The following is a 13,195-nucleotide window of genomic DNA, read 5'->3' as shown; positions in this document are numbered from 1 at the left end:
ATTAAAAACAGGAAACAATTCTATTTAAAAGCTGACCTCTCATATTTAACTGACACTTTATATTTAAATGCTGTTCACCAAAAAATATTGACCATCATCATCATCATCAACAAAGAGCCGTCAGTTCTAAGACTGCTTGGACACCTTACCTATCCTGAGCTAATTTTTGCATTTCTCTAAAACTAGAACATTCCACATCCTTAATATTTACTACTCTTAAGTATTGCTCCTGCTTCTAATATGTGCCTAACTAGCCCTTCATGCCTGAAAAGGTGTCCTACCAACCTATTTTATGGATACTGACCACATTGGTGACTTCGAAAATAAACATCCGCGTATCAATATCGCATGTAGAATATTATAATGTATGCCTGCACGGCGAAGGGACTATTTTGGGTACTTCGGGAATTAAAAAACTACCTTTCCAGTACTACCGCCCAAGTGAAACTAAATTTGTTAACTGACCTACTCTAACGAGAACCTTGAACCTTTCAGATTTGATTGACTTTTTTGCGTTACATCAGTTCCGAAGAAAATTCTTTAACACATTGAGTACAGTTGTGTTATCAGTTTTTATAAGCAATGTTTTATAAGACAAAGATGTGAAAAAATGCTGATAGTAGGGGTGTCTAGGTTTAATTCACCCGGGACAACACTGAACCAAAAATACTATAATTACAACCTTGTAACTTTATGAATTGAACCTTCTACGGGCCTACACAACCCTTCCATCTTTTAATTTATGCATCTATAGGCACCCAACTGTACTCGAATAGAGACATTTAAACCCGACCCGCTCTTTGCAACTGTTTAGTCAAAATAGGCGTTTTTTAGTTAAATATTTAAAGAAAATATCCTGAATATCCAGTATAGGTCTATGCAACGTTCACTTCTGTTGATTAAATTTTTTAATCGCCAATAAGTTCTCGAATTATGTACTATCAACCATCCTAGTTACATTGATCTTGCTTACAACATAAAACCGCTTTTTTTATGTTTTCATTCGGTAGTATCTTTAAAAAAAACTTGAATCAATCGCTTTTACAGAATTCCAACTGGATATAAAACAAAAGCCACTAAAAACGGATTTTATGACACTTATTCAACTTATTCCAATGTACACGGATAATAATCAGTACTATTTAACCCAAACAGGTACGTCAGTGTGAACCGATAAAAATGAAAATTAGCACCTACAGACCATTTTAATCTACTTAATTAACACTAAATCTGTTCAAATTATCATGGATATAGTAATTGAACAAATCGTTTATGTGTCTACGTATCTACGATTGTTTAAAATCAGAGATGCGATTTATTTAAGACAGCTCCGCTTAAAATATGTACAAACGCAAAATATAAAAAAGTCGATTTTGTGAATAGTAAATGCAAACTACAGTGGTTTGGTTTCTACCAAGAAGGGTAACCTCCTTTTTTGCATGGGACAAGGGTAGGCAGCTCTTGTACGTATATAACCCCACACAACTTAATTCAGTCATCGAGCGATATGACCTAAAGGTTTAGACCATTGCTTAGCATTCGGGAGGATTCCGGTTCGATTCAGGGTCCATCTGCCTTGGTCCAGGTTTTCCGGTGGTTTCCTTGGATCATTTAGGCAAATGCTGAGGCAATAATATTCCACAGATAATCTTTCATTCTCTTCTGTCTTCATTTCGTCCGTCTTATCTTTCTCACCCGAACCACCACCCACCCATTCCCACGATTCCTGAAAGGAGGCTGAAGAGGGCCTTCAGCTCTACCTCCCGGTGTAGTCCGGAAGGACTGCCTGCCCACCAGTATTAGCTGCTGGTAGGAAAACACACAAAAAGTTTTTTTTTAAGTATCTATTTCCTCCTGTTTTGCATATGCTATTCTTCCCTCATCACTTATGGGCCAGGAAGTGAATTTTCTTCGGCGAGTAATTTAGCAGACTAGAAACTCTCAATTTCCTAAAATAATATGTACTTTTGCATCAGTAAATAGAAATACTGCGTCTTGATTAACTAAAGCCTCTTGGATAATATGATCGGGTTAAGTTAACGTTCAGGGTGGGCCAATACATAGGCCGGAACTTTCATTGTAAAGACTTTAATCTACCCAGGTAGCTATGTCCTTGTTTCCACCATACTATGAGTCAAGTCAAATTGAGTCATATAAACACAAGCAAAAACATTTGGGTGGTTTATTCCCATCAGCTACTAACGCTGGTGAATAGGCAGTCGTCTCGGACCACGCCGCAGGGTAAGACGGAAGGCCTTTTGCAGCCTCCATTTAGGAACAATGGGAATGGATGGGTGGTGATTGGAGTGAGTAAGGAAAGATGACACAGAAGAAATGAAGGCAGAAGAGAATGAAATGTAACCATTGCTTGGCATTCGGGAGGACGCCGGTTCGATTCCGGGTCCGTCTGCCTTGGTCCGAATTTTTCTGTGGTTTCCTTGGATCACTTAGGCAAATGCTGAGGCAGTAATATACCACAAATAATCTTTCATTCTCTTCTGTCTTCATTTCGANAATAATAATAATAAAAGTAAGCAACTGTTTTACTATTCTTTTTATAGATGTACTTGTCGTTAGCATAATGAGTTAAAAATTACTTTTTTACATACAACGCTTTATCATTTACATTATCGCGTACCTACTGAAAACTTTACATAAGCCTGCATGGTATCTATTCTGTACTGTTTTACGTCAAAGAGCGTCCCACCTTTACCTAACTATTAAGTAAGTTAAGTAAGTAAGAAAAGTGAGTATGATGACAAAAATGAAGTTAAAATGATACGAAACAACTAACTTAAACATTTTTTCAGACAATATAAAACAAACAAACAAATAAATGACAATCACCAAAACACGTACCTACTTGGTACTCCAATAGAAAAATAACGAGTTTCAAAATATGTGTGTAAGAACGTAATAAGCGCTCTTTAACAACAATATAACTATCACAGGTCACGACGAATTTCTCGATTTTCCGTGAATTCACTTTTTCCTCTTTATTCAAAAAAAAAAAGACGAACTACATACGCGCACATTAACAGCGAGGACGTATCATGTACTCACGAGAGGTCGTTTTTGAACTAGTCATTGGTACGTGCTACGACAACAACGGTTCGAAACGAAACAGAGAGAGTATCTAATTATAAACATTTCAAACGCGGCCAAAATCTAAAAGAAAATATGTTGGCCACCCAATAACCAACTGTTACAAACCATTCCGCGTGTATATTTTTGATCTTCACTCAATTCGATGATGACAAACGTTATCGCTTAATAGAAGTCATTGAAGAAATATGTAAGCAAACCTTTAGTATCTGATGTTAAAAACTGCCTCCACTGAGTAACATAAACTATAGGGTTGTTCGGAAAGTCATTTCGTCTTTTCCCGACAGAGGATTTAATTGTATTCTTTTGCACCCAACTTCACATTTAAGCCGTATAATTTTTATATGCTTTGAGAGCTCATATAGCAAGGCTTGTGTGTGAAAAATTCCAATTAATTCTACGCAGTAGTTTTTGGTTGGTGCCCTTTTAAATATGGAGANACCTACCATAAGCTGCTTCTGGTTAACAGAGAATAGCAAATTATTACATAACGTTAATAAACACCATCTGTAGAGAGTTACCGATAACATAGCAACTGTGAGCTTAATAATGTCTAACAAAGTTTCAAATTAATAAGTCGATATCATTAATTAAAAAAGGCTATGTTGAATATTATTGAATCCACAATTAACGTTATCTCTTCAAAGATGGCGTTTACTGCTCTGTCTGTAGTTGTTTAATTATATTTTCATTAGAAGTACGTCTATCTCTAGCGAATAATAGTTGCAATAATCGGTATAAAAATCGCAATGCCTTTGAAAGGATACCCGAATAAGAGAGGATATATTTCCGAGAGATGATAACTGTACACATCATCAACTGAAGCTTGTGTGTAAACAATTATCGTGCTCACGAGCTATAGTGTGTGTATACTGCATATATATACGAAAGAGAACTGCCATCACCTCGTAATTTACATACTAAATTCATCGCTGCAAATTGTTTGCATTTTCCTCCCCTTTTGGTAGATGAAATTTGGAGAGAAACGTTAAGTAAACGAAGGGAAAGAGTCAATATAAAAATAGCAGACGAAAAATTAGAAGAAGTCTCTGATTTTCAATATCCATGAGGTTAGATAACTCACGATGTAGAGATATACCAGGGTGGATACACAAGTTTGGTAAATCGTCACGAAGAAGGCACTGCTGTACCATTTTCATGTTTTAGTCAGAGAAGGCAAATCTGTATACTGTCACATACGAGGTCTGTATCGCCAATTTTGTGTTTCTTCAAAAATTACTTACTGTCTATTTCATTGTGACCGTGAAGACATCTGCGCGAAGATAGAAAGAAAACACATTAGGCGTGAGCAAGACAGAAACAGTTGGAACAAGCTTGAACGAGCAGAGCTCTCGATGGGCGGTCTTAGGAGATCGGCTAGAACCGTACAGTATTAGACGAAAATGTTTAGAAATTTCTTAAAACAAAAATGTATATAAATTATTTTCATTTCCACAAAAAAAAAACGAAATGACTTTCCGAACAACCCTATAATTATAATAATATTTTCAACTTGGCCCACTCCAGATTCGGATTTCCCATGTTGAAAGTTAAGTTTCTCTAGCAATGATCTTTGGTCTCCAGTAGTCCTTTTTGACCATCTATCTGCAAAACTCTTTACCACCGCTTTACAAATATATAGGTACGTCATATTTTCTTTAGTTTTCCATACTGTGTGTTATATGGAGCACCATTACGATTTTGAGTTAAAAAACAGTAAAACAATGTACAACAACAGAATTGAAGAAATAAAACAAATAAAATAATCTGTCATCTTGTAGTGTCCGTCATAGAGAATTAATGTTAAGTGAACCGTCTGACTTACACACATCATCATCATAAGGTCGTCAGTCCTAAGACTAGTTGGATACATACCTCCACTCTTTCCTATCCTGAGATAATCTAGAACAAACGATATCCTTAATTATTTGCGAACGGTAATCTAATCTAGGCCTACCTCTAGCCCTCCTAATTCCCGTTTTCGCCTCTGATATGTCTCTGACTAGACCTTCATGCCTGAGAAGACGTCTTACCAACCTATCTCGCCTATTTCTAATTAACTTCCATAAAGTCCTCTGGAACTACTACCTCTACATTTCCAACCTTCTCTATCCACGGTATCCTCATCATTCTCCTGTAACACCATATTTTGAACGCTTCTAATATTTTCTTGCCCACCGTCCGTGTTTCGCACCCGTACATCGCCGCGCTCCAAACATACACCTTTAGCAACTTTTTTTGAAATTCTAAAATAACTGTTCGTGAGCATAGAAGTAACTTTTTTTTATTGAAGGTGACCCGTCCCTGTGCTATCCCCTGCTTAATATCCCTATACACACGTCAGCAAAATTTCAAAGATCTAGGTTAACAAAACCAGATGATGTGATTCCTTTATTCCTACATAAGTTAGAGTGAACTGCGTCCCAAACCCTAAAGTAAGGCAATGTAAACCACAAATCATCAAGTGATGGCTTAACGAAACAAAAACAAAGTGTTCGTCACATTGTCGATACATAACAAATATACAACCAACACAGAAATTAGAACAAGGTCCATCTGTCTGTTAGTTTAATTTAATCTTCTCTTTTTGTTAGTTCTGCTTCCATTACATTGATTTTATTGCGATATTATTTAGGTCATTCATAGATTTACGTCTTTAGAGTGGTAACTGGGTAAATAAATCAAAACAACACATTGTACCTAAGTCACGAAATGAATAAAAATAATTTCCAACATAGTTTATTTCGTATTTGGCCATATCACCTAACTTAACCTAGCCGTCGATAGAAGAGGTTTGAATGAGGAGATACGAGGCAGAGTAGGGAAATCAACAACACGTAGGCGAGTCAGGTTGATAGAACACCTTCTCAAGCATTAAAGCTATTAAGAGACATATTAGAACCTAAGACAAAAGTTAAGAGAGCCAAAGGTAGACCTGAATTGAATCAAATGTAAGATGAAGAAACTGGATTTCCGGAACCTAACCTAAGCGTTTAAGATCCCGCATCGACAAAGTGAAATTCCGGAAAATGTCTCTTCTGATAGAAGACGAAAGGTCAAACGTTTTTGACGTCACTATGATTCGTCATGGGGATTTCTTCAATAAGACGCAGTCAGAATACGGAAATCCAGTTTCTTCAGACCACAACCGTGAATGCCTCAATTTCAAAGATATAAGTTGCTCTAGTTTTCAAGAAATGCGAAGATTGAGTCAAAATAAGAACAAGTGAAAATGCATGTCTAACCAGTCTTCAAACTGAGGACCTTATGACGATGATGAACTTAACCTAACCATCGATAGAAAAGCCTGAAATTAAGAGATATGAGACAGAACAGGGAAATCAAGAAGACGTAGACGAGTCAAGTTCATAGGTTGATAGAACACCTTCACAGGCATTAAAATTATTTAGGGACATATTATAAGCAGAGACAGAAGTCAAAAGAGCCAGTTAGACCTGGATTGAACTATTGATCTCAAACAGTTAAAAACGTAGGAGAAGATGCTGGATTTCTGGAACCTAACCGCGTCTTATTAATGAAATCCCCAAAACTGTTGATGAAGAGTTTAGCAAAACCGTTGGAGATCCTGCATCGACAACGTGAAATTCCGGAAAATGTCTCTTCTGATAGAAGACGAAACATCAAACATTTTTGACTTTACCGTGATCCATCATGGGGATTTCATCATTAAGACACGGTCAGAATACTGAAATCCATTTTCTTCAGACGACAGCAGTCAAAGACAAAATCAACTTCAAAGATGTTGCTCTAGTTTTCAAGAAATGCGAAGATTGACTGAATGTAAGAACAAGTGAAAATGCATATCTAACCAGTCTTCGAACTGAGGACCTCATGATGATGATGTACAGTCTATTTCGATTTGTTAGAATTGTGACCTTGAAGAAATCTGTGCGAAGATAGAAAGAATACACATTAGGCGTGAGCAAGACAGAAATAGTTGGAACAAGCTTGAACGAGCAGAGCTCTCGATAGGCGGTCTTAGGAGATCCGCTAGAACCGTACAGTATTAGACGAAAATGTTTAGAAATTTCTTAAAACAAAAATGTATATAAATTAACAATAGAAAACAAAGCAAAAGTTTTATAGGTGTGTAGAGCGTTAAGTTAATTCACTTGTTATTATTTTTGGCTAAATATGCTTCTAAATAAAGCATTTTCTTACATTTTAACGAGGCAGTTTAAATAATTTTGCAAATGGTACTGTACACTTTTGTCTAGTTCTCGCTCGATGATCGGTGGAGAAATGAGCTCCGCAGACGAATATGATTGAATTTTGAATTATGCTACGGCGCATCCTAATACAGGAAAGGGGCATATCTCTAACTTCTTGAATCGAACAGTAGTTAACCTAATGCAGGGATATTGAAAACTTTCACTCATTATTTGGTGACAACGTTTCGATGGTGAAGATGACTTCAGTATAGAACCACACCCAAGGCATTCTTTCATTCGAAATTTACACCGTTATTGCACCCTTGTATTTTTATTTTCGCATTGAATAATAAAATATGCTCCGCAAGTTTCTTGTACCTTTATTTACTACCATGGCGTGTTCTCTTTTTTGTCATACTTATTAGAAACTATTATCAGCATGACATTTTACGATAAAACGAGCATATATTGTTATGTAATATGAAAAAAGCGGAACCTTCTTTCTGCATAATGTTACGTAAATGTAAACAATTTATTTGTATCAGCCAACCGTTCAAGAAATGTTGGAGTTGATAATAGTAAAGTTACACATGCAGATACAGGGGAGATATTCTAAAGTAAAGACTTACAAATTGGTTTATTAAGCAGTGCAATGAAAATATAGTAATGAAAAGTTATTCCACAAAATGGTCCACTTAAAAAGAGACTTGCTAATTTCATGTCAATAGATACATAATTTTATTTCACCACAAAGACAAATAATGTCCAAAGTAGCCTTCATGCGACACTAAATGCATAGTTTTTCTATAATAAATGTAATTTTTAAATTTACACAAATTTTGATATGAAAGGCCGCAATTCGGGCATTCATATGTAGATACGACATATTGGTAAGAAAATGTCCTTTTTTAGGGGTTACCATTATCTAAACCGACGATGTAACAAAATGGAAGCGAGTCAAGGTCGCAGCGTTATTAGACGCAACACATCGATATTATTCAATCATCGAATATTTATCCTTTTATGTTTTTGATTTACATTTACTTGTGACTTGGTGGAAAAAAGGGCCTAGCCATCATGGGCCGTCAATTCCAATCAACAGTCAGATCTGTTGCTCGACAATTTTATTTTTTATGTGACACGAGGGTGCGTTTTTAAGTTCGAGGAATGGGTAGGTAGGTTATTAGTGAGGGTCTTTACTCGGGTCATTACGAATTAAGCAACTCTTCACTAAATAGTATAAAACAAAGTCGCTTTCCCGCTGTCTGTGCTTATGTATCCTTAAATCATTAAAACTACGCAACGGATTTCGATGCAGTTTTTTTTAAAAGATAGAGTGATTCAAAAGGAAGGTTTATATGTATAATACGTGCATAATATGGTAGGGAAACACTAATAATTTTAGAAGTTTCTAATGTGATGTCGTAAATAAACACATTTTTTGCGCTTACATTGCAGACGCTGGCTGAACCCTACGAGATAGATCAAAATAATGTACTACAATATTGTACATCTTAAAAGGGTCTACAAAAAATTCCGCGATGGCATATGTCTATCTCTTAGGGATAACCCACAATAACCATTTTTATCCGTAAATTTTTATGAGAAATAATGACTTATTTACGAAGCGATTGTAGGCAATACAGTATTAATTCTTATCCAATTAAGTACCTTAAGTACATTGTGCATTTAATATACAACAATATGGCCCTTTACAGCATCTAATTTAAATGAATATTTTCCAAGATATTACAGATTTAAAATGCAGGGAGTTAGCGGTTGCGGCGGTACCGGCCGGGAGGCCGGTTTGTATTGTCTAATGACAAAAAAACTGTGTGTTGTATTTAAAGACATTCTGTAGTATATTTAGTATATTCAGGGGGTATCTTTTGAAGATTTCACCTTCTCGATAATAATCTAAACAAAACAAAAATATACATATTTAGTATCAGCATTGCATCTGTGCAAAGCTGGGGCGGGTCGCTAGTTATTAGTATAAATACCAAGTTTTATTATAATTAGGTCAATAGGCTTTCAACTATCGTCGACGAAACAGGTCAATCGGGAACAAATTGTGAAATATGGAGAAAATCGATTACCATGCTATTATAAAGTTCTTTACAAAGCAAAGAAAATTAGTTCAAACCGTACATGAAGGGATGTCATCCGTTTACGGGGACTCTTGGTCAGTTAAAACCATGGTTTGTAAGTGGCATACCCTCTTTAAGCAAGGAGGCAGAAACTCACTTGAAGACGACCAACGGCCAGGTCAGCCAATCGAGGTGAGCACTCCGGAAATCATTCAAAAAGTCGAAAAAGTAATACTAGATAATGCCCGACTGAAGAACAAACAGCTCGCAGAAATGGTAGGGGTATCAGACACAACCATTTTTAAAATTCTTCCTTATCATCTTGACATGACTAAAGTCAGCAAGATGAGTATCGAGAATACTCACTCCGCCACAAAAACAACAACGTATGGAGTGTTCTCGCGCGTTTTTGGACCTATATAGTGAAGATAAAGATAGAGTATTGATTCGAATTGTTACTGTGGACGATCATTATGAACCTGACTTCAAACAGGACTCCATGCAGTGGCACAAAGAACCGCCCAAGAAGTTTAAGGTGTCACAGTCGAGTGGGGAAATCATAGGGGCAGTCTTTTGGGACTCAGAAGGGATCCTGTTGATCCATTATAAATATATAGGTGTCTCCATAACTTGAGAATACTATGCTTCATTCCTATAGCGATTAAAGGAAACAGTCAAAGAAAATAGAAGAGGAAAATTGACCAAAGGTGTCCTCCTTCAGCAAGACAATGTGCCTGATGACAAGAGCCGTATTGCGATGACTGTCCTGCAGAAGGTGGACTGCGAAAATTTGGCTCACTCACCCTACAGTCCTGACCTAGCTCCCAGTGATTATTACCTATTCGCAAACTTGAAAGAAAGTCTTCGTGGGAAGAAATTTTCAAGCGACCAAAAAGTGAAAGATGCATCAGTTTCCGAAAAATGTAAAAGGGTAGCAGGTGAGTATATTGCCCCAATTCCGTGAACTTAAGAATGCCCCCTTGTAGATCCCATATACACGAGCCTAATAGCATTTTCTATTCCTATTATTTCCAAATGTTTTGGAAGTTCAAGACCACATTTTATATGAAATTCCGTCTTACGTTAAACGTCACCAAACCCTGCCGATTCTTTAAGCCACGTTTGAATCCATTGTTAAATTTAATCAGCCGATAAAAGTATGAACCCGACGCCGTTTCCTGAGAATATGAATTTGCAACAAACGATTTATCGACATTTATTGCCACCTTTTGAGGAAATGCATTCAATTTGTTTACAAATAGTGTAAAAATTCTACAATTATAAAATGCAACAAAGGTACCTAAGTAAGTCATTAAATTGCAGGTAATTGTTTTCACTGATAACTGATAAAAAACCTATTTAAATAAGAATTAATAGCCGACATAGTTTAACTAAATGTAGCAAGCTGAATGTGACAGAACTACAAACATTACGTGCGTACAGGGTGATATAAAGATCACTGCACTTTCTTCAATATCTTTTGTAAATGTGAACAGCTTTAAATATTTTTATGTACTTATACGTATATGCACAATTTTTTTTTTGAAAAGCTAAAAGAAAAATTCCAAAAATTCCCATACATCAGAATTTATAAAAGCTTTTAATAATATAAAACGAATTATTAGTAACCCACTAATTCTGTCATCATCATCATCATCATAAGGTCGTCAGTTTTAAGGTTGGTTGGACACGCACCTCTACTTTTTTCTATCCTGCGCTAATCTTCGCATTTCCCCAAAGCTAGAAAAAAGTCTTTGGGTGTTTCATTCCCACCAGTCAGTAATGCCGGTGGGCGGGCAGTCCCTCCGGACTACGCTGGAAGGTAGGGCGGAAGGCCCTCTTCAGTCTGCTTTCAGGAATCGTGGGAATGGGTGGGTGGTGGTTCGGATGAGAAAGATGAGACGGACGAAATGAAGACAAAAAAGAATGAAAGATTATCTGTGGAATATTACTGCCTCAGCATTTGCCTAAGTGATCCAAGGAAACCATAGAAAAACTTGGATCAAGGCAGACGGACCCGGAATCGAACCGGCGTCCTTCCGAATACTAAGCAATGGTCTAAACCTCTAGGCCATGCCGCTCGGTTCCAAAGCTAGAGCAACCCACATCCTTAACTATTTGCGAACAGTAATGTCTACCTCTACCCCTCCTAACTCCTGTTTCTGTCTCTAATATGTCTCTGACTAGACCTTCATGCCTGAGAAGGTCTCCTACTTAACCTATCTCGCCTTTTTCTTGTTGATTTCCTCCGTTCTCTTACTCTTTCTAATACCTCTTCAGTTTTAACCTTCTCTATCCACGGTATCCTCATCATTCGCCTGTAACACCACATTTCGAACGCTTCTAACGTTTTCAATTCTCATATCCAGACTTTAATAAACCCTTTATTGTAACGTGTGACGCATCAAACGTAGGACTAGGAGCCGTTTTATCCCAAGGTCTTATAGGTCTCATAGAAGAGACTTCTTTTTATTAAAGGCGACACGACCCTGCGCTATCCTCTGCTTTATATCCCTACTACTCCTTCCATCCTGACTTATCTGACTTCCTAGGTATCTAAAATCAGCCACTTCTTCTAATTTTTCGTCTCCTATCTTTATATTCGCTCTTTCCCTACTTTTTCTTCCCTTGCATATCAGTATTTTAGTTTTACTTTTATTTATTTTCATACAGTACTGATCTGTCAGTACCGCTTCCATTTTATTTAAAGCTATCTCTAGGTCCTCCTTGCTAGATGCTAATACTGCTATATCATCTGCAAATCTAAGCATACTAATCTTTTGCCCTTGCACATCTATCCCTACAGTTGTACTGTCTTTAATGATGTTGATGGCGTCTTCGATGTATAGATTAAAAAGTAGCGGTGACAGTGTGCATCCCTGCCTGACTCCCTTCCCAATATTTACTTCTCTACGTTGCATCCCCAGCTCTATAACTGCCTGTTGCTCTTTATACAAACTAAGTACCACAATTCTATCTTTGTAATTCATCCCTACATTTTTAAGTATATTTAACATCTTGTCCCATTTAACATTGTCAAAAGCTTTCTCTAAATCTACAAATCCTATGTACGCACTCTTTCCTTTTTCTATCGTTTTCTCTATTGCTACCCTCCCGCGTTCCTCTATTTCTTCTAAACCCAAATTGATCTTCCCCTAATAGTTCTTCCGCCCTTTTTTCCATCCTCCTCTGTACAATTCTAGTTAAGATTTTTGACGCATGGGAAGTTAAGCTAATTGTTCGAAATTTCTCGCACCTATCCGCGCCCCTTTTCTTAGGTAATGTTACTACTACGTTCCGTTTATAATCCTCTGGAACTATCCCCGTTTCGTAAATATTCTTTCTGATACCTCTCCATTTTGAACCTTCTCTATCCACGGTATCCTCATCATTCGCCGGTAACACCACATTTCGAACGCTTCTAACCTTTTTTTTTCGTCGCGCCCGCCGTCCACGTTTCGCAACCGTACAGTGGCGCAATCCAAACATACAATTTTAACAATCTTTTTTAAAATTTCGCGAGCATAGCAATGACTTCTTTTTATTAAAGGCAACTTGACCCTGCGCTATCATCTGCTTTGTATCCTTACTACTCCTTCCGTCCTGACTTATCTGACTGTACTTTTTCTTGGTGCCTTATTATTCTTTTAGATTTTTAATGCTCACCTATCTCCACGCCAGCTTCTTTCTTTAATAGATCTCCTAACTCATGGCCTGCGTATAGGTTCTCTGAGTATTCTTTCCACCTGTCTGCCTTTTCCTCATTTTCTATCAAAAATACCCCTACCTTGTTTCTTATATTATTAGTACTATACCTTACATCTCTAA

The 13,195-nt window shown here is 37.0% G+C and overlaps 1 protein-coding gene across 11 annotated transcripts in view; it reads right to left on the bottom strand.

Annotated features, from left to right (window-relative positions):
• The window catches only part of LOC108740638 (TBC1 domain family member 4), a 97,571-nt gene that overhangs the window by 24,711 nt on the left and 59,665 nt on the right, over nt 1-13,195 (bottom strand). For 2 of the 11 annotated variants that reach the window (XM_025974862.1, XM_025974865.1), the window contains exon 1: nt 2,860-3,370. The exons of 7 other annotated variants lie outside the window; for them this stretch is intronic. The gene's annotated coding sequence lies outside the window, so the exon portion shown is untranslated. Of the gene's footprint in view, nt 1-2,859; nt 3,371-13,195 lie in introns of those variants that run through there. 2 more of the 11 variants (XM_025974863.1, XM_025974866.1) reach the window with 1 other exon arrangement.

Source organism: Agrilus planipennis, unplaced genomic scaffold (assembly GCF_000699045.2).
Source record: "Agrilus planipennis isolate EAB-ADULT unplaced genomic scaffold, Apla_2.0 scaffold243, whole genome shotgun sequence".
In the NCBI taxonomy this organism is placed as follows: Eukaryota; Metazoa; Arthropoda; class Insecta; order Coleoptera; family Buprestidae; genus Agrilus; species Agrilus planipennis.
This window is presented reverse-complemented; position numbering and strand designations above follow the sequence as displayed.